Genomic DNA, 9,963 nt, shown 5'->3' on the forward strand with positions numbered 1-9,963 from the left:
TACTAGGGCTTTCTCACTTTGTCTTTCCTTGATTACTCGCATCCTGTCTCCTCATCTGTATTGTATTGCAACTGTATTGGAGCAGAAGATACAAGGTCCCTCCCCTCTGACCTTCTTCTCCAATGGGTTTTTAGAAGGAGACGAGGAGAGGAATCGAGGAAGGATGAATTGAGAAAAAGCCAAGCACTCACCTGTCAACTAGCTCATGTGCTACACACTCACCCATCTGTTACCCTCACGGTCCTTCTCCTCATCAACTTCAGCTGCCAGCAGATTGTGAACTGAGTCAATCTAGCCCCCACAGCATTCATTTTGTGGGTATTTAATTCTGCTACACTGACTCAGATCACACAGTCAGCTGAGTTATACTGTCGGTGGCGTAGGAGGAGGTGAAAGGGGTGTGACTAGCAGAGGTGAGCTGCAGGTGAGTTCTAGTAGCCACTGTGATGTGATGTTACCCCCTGAGAGTTGAAGTAGTGTCTCCTCCTGTCTGTCATGAATGTATCTATATTTTAATATTGTAAGCATCTCGGCTGCGAGAGGATCTCCTGCAATTTTGCCCGATTTGCTTCATTCTGCTACACTCACGTTACGTCACTCAAGTTCAGCTATGAATCGCTGTATAGTACATCACAGGCATGCTAGCTACAAGTGTAATTTGATTAGGGTTTACGTCCTGGCCCGGTCAGGTATACAGGGATGGAACTCATACATTACATGGCTACTTTGCAGCCCATGTAAAATTGACCCTTCACTGTGGTCAATCTCCAGGGTATTTTTATCTTGCCTCCACTATCTGTGCTCTACACTTTTGGTTCAATTGCTTACAGTGGATGTGAGATTATTTATGGCATGCAGGCCCAATGCAGACATATGATGGGATTAGTATTGGCCTTGTGGGCATGTCCAATGCACTTGTACATGTGGCTTGTCATTTCTATACTGAAACCGGATGAGCAAATCCTCACACATTGTTTATATTTTGCTGAGATGTTTTCTCCATTTGAAATTATACTATTAGAAATAGGAAAAGCACTCACACATCTGAGAACTTGTGTGTGTTAATCATTTGATAATAACTTGAAAGCTGATTGATACTGGCAAGATCAGTGTGTGGGTCTTATTTTTCATTAGACAATTAGGGTACTAGGGGGTAACTAGTCCCCCATAAGAACAATGTCTAATTGCTGACACAAAAAAGCAACGTTTGGAGAGAAAAAATGGTATGTGGAAGAAGGTCATGCTTAGGCGAATAAACTATAAAGGGAAATAAATGGCTAGAGTTTACACTTTTTTTATCCTTCAGCGCGGCAGGATACATTGAGTAAGAATTTCACATTAGACCCGTGTACCAGGTAGTACTGCGGCTGACCCCTTTTCGAGCGCCGTAGATCACCGAGAAAGAGGATTGGAGTCTTCCAATAGCTCACATAACCGTGGTTACATACGTAACCGTGGTTATGTAGCACTACATTGGATCACTCCAATATAGTATCACATTACCAGATTAATCGGTGAACTAGGTAAGGGCCAGACAGAGTCCTGTTGGACTGAGCTCAGGGCAGTCATAGTTGCTATGTCCCTCCGTCTCCACTCAGAGAAGTTTAGGCAACACCCAGCACAACCGTTCCGTTGTCACACTGAATCGATATTACCTAGAAAAAGGTGCTAGTGGAGCTTTGCATGCCCGAGGAACACACTACAGATCTACAATTTCACAATCTGTTTACTTATTTTTCTTGCACTTTGACAGGTGAATATTTAGCCTATCGCCCTAATATTTAACTAATGAATGGCCTAATATCTAGCTAATATTTAGCTTCTTACTTCGGCTACACACCACTAGCCTCTCTCTGTTCCTGTGTGCAACAGGCTATAGGCTACGCAAGCTAGTGGTGCGCGGAACAGCTGTTTGTTCACCCGCACCCGCACGCAATTGCTAATAACCCATCGCAACCGCCCAACTATGATAAATTGAAAATCTGAGGCCCGCACCCAACCCTAACCCTCAAATATAGAAAATGTGATATAGGCTACAGTCAAAGACAGCAGAACGATTTTTTTGACAGGGGGTGCAGGATTTTTTGTTGTTGTTGCCTGATTTAGATATGTTTCTGCTTATAATTTCCGACATTTTGGTAGGCTATTTGTTAGACAACTTGTCAATAATTAGATACATGAAGCTTCTCTTTTGTCATTATATGTTGCCCTAGAAGACTAAATAAACCCTTGCTCTACAGAATAATGTAATAGATCGATAGAATGAATGCGTCAGTCTAGTTGACATTGGTAAAGTTTTCTCTATCGTCTTTCGCAGCAAATAATTTTAGGGACTGGTGAGAAAATACAATAACGCAAAAAACGGGAAAGATGTTCTGTGCAAAATGTCCATATGACATCAGTTTGACCGGTTTTAAGGAAAAAGAAAGCTGTGGAAACGACCCAACGTATTAATGATAAGATATTTTATGTGGTTGAAATACTATCAGCTTTTATGATGCGTTTATGATGAAGACAGCACCTCTCCACATGGTATGTAACTGATTATTGCATTCTCTCAAGATATAGAAATAAATAAATAATATTTCTCCACTCCTGTTCCCAAGTCCAAATTTTGCCTACATTTGGTGAATCATTTTACTGCAAGAAATGCTTAATTCTGCAGAAGTTATTATTAAGGCTAAACAGTAGGCTACAGTTCCCTTGACATGCCATAGGCCTATTTGAAGCCCCCTCTTGTGACTGTCGAATTTGTATAGCGCCTCACAATCATCACACAACATAGCCAGCATTGTGCTATCATCCTATTTTACCACTTCACCAAATCTTTTCGAAACATTACTTATTTTCCACCATAATTTGCAAATAAATTCATTAAAAATCATACAATGTGATTTTCTGGATTTTTTTCTTCTCATTTTGTCTGTCATAGTTGACGTGTACCTATGATGAAAATTACAGGCCTCTCTCATCTTTTTAAGTGGGAGAACATGCACAATTGGTGGCTGACTAAATGCTTTTTTCCCCCACTGTACTTTTGGGGCTGGAGACCTCTATACATCTCTATGCTCTGAGTACACCTGCAACCCATTACCTAGTTAAATACCTGAGTTCCTTTGTATTTTAGTTCAGGATATAGTCCTGGTCTGGACTGGGAGAAGTTGTTTTGTTTGAAACGGATGGCTCGTCGAAAGGAGACGAGAGTGAGAAGGGATAGATTCCAGTGGCGAATAAAAAAGGAAACGAGAGAAGTAAAGTGGTCGTGGAGTCTAGTTAATCTAAGCCTAGTTCGGACTATTTTTTAGTCGGAGTGGGGTTTTTGGATCGATCGAGATATCTGGGAGATCCATTTGAAGTCTCGATGAAAATCGTATATGCATTTGATGAGGTGGCATCAGTAAAAATAATGTCAGAGGAGCAGAAGGAGCGTGCTTTGCACCTGAAAAAGATATCGGATTGGAATGTGTCGTGTGTGGATCTGCGAAGCAGGGTGCCTATCAAGGGGGTTATATCTCTGGAGTGGCGCTAGAAGTGATTGCAAGGATGTAATGGAAGAAATAGATGCAGTGGTTGGTGCACGCTGACTGACCTGTATGGTTGATGGAGTGAGGAAGCCCACTCCATCCATTCTTTTGTTCTTTGAAGAATAGTCTCTCCCTTCGTACGAATATTTGGGTTATATGAGATATCCTGTAAGAGCCTTATTGCCCAAACCCTTGCAGTGTGATAAATGTAAACTATTTGGACATGTACCAGTTGAGGCGAAGTTGCTGCAATTTTGGTGGCAGTAGGTGGCGGCAATACACCAATAGGTGTAGTCTGCCATAAAACTTTGAAGAAGAAGAAGAAGAAGAAGAAGAAGGATGATATAGTCCTTTACCTTTTCAAGCCAGTCGGAAAAGCTCTGGGGGATGTTGGCGGAATGAAGGATAGTATAGGAGAAGATGGTGGAAACCTAAGGTTTTGTTTGAAACTGCTAGTGAGTCGGATGAACATAATAGCGCAGAGTGAGAATGAATGGGTTACAGTGGCGAAGAAGAAGGGAAACAAGAGAAGTAAATGTCCATTGCTCGTGTTTCTTGGCCCAAGCAAGTCTCTTCTTCTCATTGGTGTCCGTTAGTAGTGGTTTCTTTGCAGCAATTCGACCAGGAAGGCCTGATTCACGCAGTCCCCTCTGAACAGTTGATGATGAGATGTGTCTGTGACTTGATCTCTGTGAAGCATTTATTTGGGCTGCAATTTCTGAGGCTGGTAATTCTAATGAACTTATCCTCTGCAGCAGAGGTAACTCTGGGTCTTCAATTCCTGTGGCGGTCCTCATGAGAGCCAGTTTCATCATAGCGCTTGATGGTTTTTGCGACTGCACTTGAAGAAACTTTCAAAGTTCTGAATTGATGATTAATGATTGGCTGTCGTTTCTCTTTGCTTATTTGAGATTTTCTTGCCATAATATGGACTTGGTATTTTACCAAATAGGGCTATCTTCTGTATACCCCCCCTACCTTGTCACAACACAACTGATTGGCTCAAACGCATTAAGAAGGAAAGAAATTCCAAGCGTTTGACCGGTAGTATATATATGTGTATATATATATAATCTCATTAGAAACAGATATCTAGTTGTTTGATTCTGAATATCTCTCACGGTGATGAGGGAATGATCAGACTAATGTTATCAATACCAAGTAAAACTACAATTCCAGAAAAGTTCTCCATGCATTTGTCCGAGTATTTCTCAGCAATTCTGACCTAATGTTGCTCATTCATATTGATTTGATAATGTATAGAGTAATGATATTACAGTCAACTCCTGATTAATAATTGATTATCTCAGATCATCCTATACTTATAAACACTTTGTCTATGTACTGTAGTTATCGTTTTCCTTTACTACTGGTTTGTAAACTTCATTGCCAAGTAAACTCCCAACCAGCTGGCAGCGCTGTTGTGCGTTTCTGGGTTCGCCACCAACTACAACAAAGGATTCCTTGACTAGAACAAAGGATTCCTTGACTAGAACACGGATTAGAACACGGATGTAGGATTGGAAACGAGTTTGTTTTGATTTTGCATTCCTTTTGTGGAGTAAATACACACCTGAATAGGATAACCAACTCTCATTCGACTGAAAATGTCAAAACTACAGTTGTTGAGTGTGTTTTTAAATAATCGTTTAACGGCGGCTGCTGTGGAGATTTTCGGGGCAGTTGAGAAAACGGTAGTGGAATACCAGGATGAGAATGATCGGCTACGGAGAGTGCTACGGATCACACCAGAGATAGAACTATGTAGAATAGGTTTGTATGTAGATCTCAGGGGAGAACGACTACCCCCTCTCATTGAAGTGACGGAAGCTCAAGGCCGACCGCAGTACTGCAGGCATTGTTAGCAGAAAACAGAATCCCCCATTATAAATAAATACAAAATTCGAAGACAATCATGGTACCAATATTTATTTATAATACACCAGATATGCGCTTGAACCGATTATTTTAAAATCGCGCACAGAAGAAGTTAAGGATAATTTAGTTGCTAATGGGTTCGGACCGGATAGAGCCTGTTTTTTTCATACCTGGCTAAAATCATAAAATGGTGTCATTAGTGCTTCAACCTCGTCAAATATAACACAGGAGAGATTATTTCACAGAAAATAATAATGTTCACTGAGTTGTCGGAGTTTAGAGTGACGGAAAGTAGCTAACAGCTAATTGCTGTCTCTTCATTGAGCAGAGTATGGTGTCAAATCTGATTCAAAAGTCGAACGAGCGCGAGCAAGTTAAACATAATTGTGCAAGGAAACACTTGAGTCGAGAGAGAAGAAACGTGGTCGAGAGGGCAGGCTGGCGTGGTGCGCGCAAATTAAATATGAGAGCTTGCGAGTGTGACTGAGTGAGCAGAGATTTTTGTTCGCCTTAAGAAATACTTAGTACATGTGAAGACTCAGAAATGACTGCATCCCCACACGGATGTATTTTCCCCCTCTCACACCAATTTACCAGTTTGCTCTCGCAACTGCAGAGCTTACTATCGTTTTAGAATGGGGAAATTCTAGCCAATGAACATCCTGTAGCAGTCTACTGAATCGCAATTGGTCACGTTTTTGGACCAATCACGGCTTGACTGCTTCTAACCTGATTTTTGACAATAGAGATGAAAGGTGAATGATGGCTGACAATAATAAAGAGGTAAGTTCTATCGTTTTTCAGTAGAGAGACTAGCTAACCAACTAGCTAGCTAATCAACTATGATTTCAATATTGAAATTGAAGTACAGTAGGTAGTTATTTGGTCATCTGTTATTAAAACAGGCTATTGATGAGGCAACCTAGGTTTTCGTCAGCTAGCTAGGAAGCTAATGTTAGCTAGCTAACTAATGTAATAGCTAACGTTTAAACGTGGTTTAACCAAAGCCAAGATGGTTTCGTTTTCTATACCGTCTCTGGTTTAACTAAGAGCATTGTACCTAACATGGTGACCACACCGCCCGCATCGCATGTGCTGAATATACACATAAAGTTACATTGGTTAGAAATTGGTTCTATTTGTGACGCGCTGCAAGTCCTGCCTCTCCCATCTCCTCATTGGTTTTTAGGAGCATATCCCCACGTGGGCAATTGAAAGATGAACTGAGGTCCACACTCCAGTCCAGTTGGTGGTGGTAATGCACCTTAAAGTTGGTTGCCAACCGCCATATAAAGTCAAAAGAAGAAGAAGAAGAAGAAGCCTGAAGGAGGAGCGATTACTAGAAACTAACTCGGTTTACCCTTTTATATGTGGATTAATTGTCGGAGTAGAGAACCTTGTGCATTTCAGGTAAAATAACAACCCAATGTTTATACCCAGGACAAATTAGCTAGCAACAGCAAGCTAGCTAGCTAAATTGCCATAAATGTATAATGCTTTTCAACCTCAGAGTTCGTATTGATATTTCAACCTGCGTGTCCTGATCGCGTCTGGTGTGGGTGGACAAAATGAACATGCGCGTGATGGTGCACGCACACGCGAGCGGTGTGGTCAGCATGTAAGTCGAGGAGGGGTTTAGTAGAGGAGGAGGACTTGGAAGACCAGCATGACTGGGTGGCTGAAGAGGGGGGAGAGGCGGGGTTAGAACAGACAGGGAAGACCCTCACTGGGGAAGAGGTTAGTGATTGAGGAGGGGGAGTCAAGAGAGGTCAGGCTCTAAACCAAATAATAGCAAATATTGTAAACCGCTAACCGCATACTTTGAGATACAATCTGATTGAAGTAAAGATTTTATAACTTTTACTCTTGTCAGTTCTTGTGCAGTTACAATAAATGAGAATTTCCTCAAACCATTTATTTCTCTCCGTCCCTATTTCCATGCAGGTCTACTGTCACTAATATGAGGTGGTGCAGTTGTTCTCTGCTCAGCTGACAGAGACAGGAGATACAGGAGTCCATTCTGTTCCAAGTAGGTTGCCTTGGCTCTCCTCTATGCACAGCACTCTGGGGACTTCCTGCAGGTAACCATGACATGCACCAATCACCCCCGTAACTTAATCATTAGTGGTACTGAGAGTTCCTTTAATTTATTTTATGCTGTATGAAGGCAATTTGCATAGGACATTGGTCACATAGAGAGGATCATGACCAGCTGCTGTCTATTGGTTAGAAAGATGGTTCTATACTGAATGTATGTGATAGTCATTGCTAAACAATATGAGTAGTGTAGGTAAGGGATGAAGTGAAAACCTATAGGAGGATAGCTCTCCACAAGGTGGGTTGGGCATGAAATGACAGCAAGCTGTTCAATACTGAGCCATGCTGACTGACAAGTGGCGTGGATTGGCAATTCCACGGTAACGGAGTGATGGTGAGACTCCGATATTTCACTTTAAAATGTATGTCAAACAAACCAATGATTGCAAATTGTTAAAAGTAGTCCTCATGCATAGAGTTGTATGGTTTGTTTCACTTTGAAATCATTGGTTTTAGTTTGACATACATTTTTAAAGTGAAATATCTGGAATATCATGGAATTGCCCTACAGCTTGGCTCAGTCCCACATCGTGTGTTATACTTATTTGATTAATTGTTATCCATAGTTGCCTCTCTTGATACAGCCACAGCAGTCTTAAAATGGACTGTTACCTTGAATGCAACATTAAGATGTTAAACAATTTCAACTCCAGTTGGATTCTGTCTGTGACATTTCCTGACATCTTATTTTCCTTTCTCTCTCACTCCAGTTGTTCTCAGGAGACAGGTGGAGTCAGGCTTCTACTTCATCGCCCTCGAACACTACACCAACGAGGCAGAGGATGTCAAGTTTAGACCAGTGGGTTTTGACCAGAAATATTGTCCAGCCCCCCCCCAAAGGAAATGTACAGCACCCCCACCCCCAAACGGTTCAGGTCAATCACGACCAAAACCTCCCACCACCTGACCAGTTTCTTCCCCCATTGTCCTCACCAACCACCTGGTCCACGATGATCCTCTCATCCATGGACTTCGCACTCTTCATCCAGACTATGCACCCTGCAATATCATCCCAGCACTGCACAATGCTCTTTGCACTCTCCACACATCTCTTACATGCATATTTTATAATGTCGTTTATAGTGTTCATAGTGTACATACTGTATGTGGATCTGTGAAAATTCTGCATCTATATATTTTTGTGGCAGCACCATTTCACAGAGTCAAGTTCCTGTACATGCAAATGTATTTGGCGAATAAAGTTGATTCTGACATGTTTAGCTGGTTTATCATACGGCAGTTTACATTCTATTATTTGGGACTGGTTATGTACTGTATGAACTGTAGCAGATTCTTCCCTTTTGTGTCTTCAAATACAGTAATTCAAAATCCCCATGTGCTGTGTGTGGGTGTGTCCTTGGGTTTAATACCCTAAAAATTGGCTCCTGCCTGCAATTAGTGGATTCATTTTATGGTGTTTGCTAGAGCTGACTGTCTGCTTTTAATTTTACAGACAAACATAGCTGGCCAACAAGTAATTAGCTAACTAACTTTAGCAAGTAGATTCCACTTAATTCAAGGTATAGTATACCTATTAGAATTTATTATATTTGGTTATCAAGCTGCTGGGTTTCCCAAGTCGTTCGGCGCTTACTGCTAAAGCTAGCTAGCTAAACAGACGGCTCTGCAGTTCATTGCAAACAGAAGGCTCGAAATAGCCAATTACAACAATGGTAGAAATGTGTTAGTTTGTCCAAATAAAAAAAAGTTACCAATCTAAGGTTTCTAGACATGCACCCCCCTTTAAACCCGCCCCCCATCAGCCTGAAATCCAAACCCAATGTGCCAAGACTTGAGAGCAATTTGAGAAATTGAGAGCGAAAACTTTACAATGACAAGTGACTATTGCTGGTGGACAACTTAATGTGTTCAAATAACATGTTTCTTTGCTTACAGTTCTACATGTACCGTTTAAGAAAGTTTTCTTTTTGATCTGTGACGACGATGTTCTGCTTGCACAAAGTCACACTTGCAAGCTCTCAAGTTTAATTTGTGCTCTCGACTGGCCTGTGCACTTGTGGGACGGGACCTTCCTCTGCTCGCTCGACCACATTTATTCTCTCTCGACTTTGTGTTTGCTTGCGCAATGATATTTCATCTTGCTCGCGTGCGCCATCTTGTGCGTGTTCAACTTTTTAATCAGATTTGACACCATAACAGAGCAGCCCAAGCGGAGCTGTTGCTATGGATACTTGGACTCAGATTTGAGCAGAGCGCATGCAGAGTGAGCTGCGTGTAGGGAGCGAGTGACAGACAGAGAGGAGCAGCTAATGGATTTACTAACGGAGGAAGTTATTTCTGATATCGATCATCGGGCCTTAAATTTGGTGGAAGCAATTGGGCCTGGGTAGGGTAGGACCTGAACGTCGCGGGCATGGGTAGGGCTTGGGCTTAAAATTAATGCCCGTGCGGGGTTCTAATGAGAGGGGAAAGCACTGAGCTAGCCTGTAACGTCACTTCCTGG

General features: G+C 41.8%; 1 long non-coding RNA gene across 1 annotated transcript; it reads left to right on the forward strand.

The window, feature by feature from the left end:
• The first annotated feature begins 5,011 nt into the window (after positions 1-5,011).
• LOC311148949 lies at positions 5,012-8,731 on the forward strand. The gene is made up of 3 exons (XR_014614969.1): positions 5,012-6,185; positions 7,347-7,483; positions 8,210-8,731. It is a non-coding gene; the product is annotated as an uncharacterized lncRNA (long non-coding RNA).
• The last annotated feature ends 1,232 nt before the right edge of the window (positions 8,732-9,963 follow it).

This window comes from Coregonus lavaretus (assembly GCF_964263955.1).
Source record: "Coregonus lavaretus genome assembly, chromosome: 21".
Lineage (NCBI taxonomy): Eukaryota > Metazoa > Chordata > Actinopteri > Salmoniformes > Salmonidae > Coregonus > Coregonus lavaretus.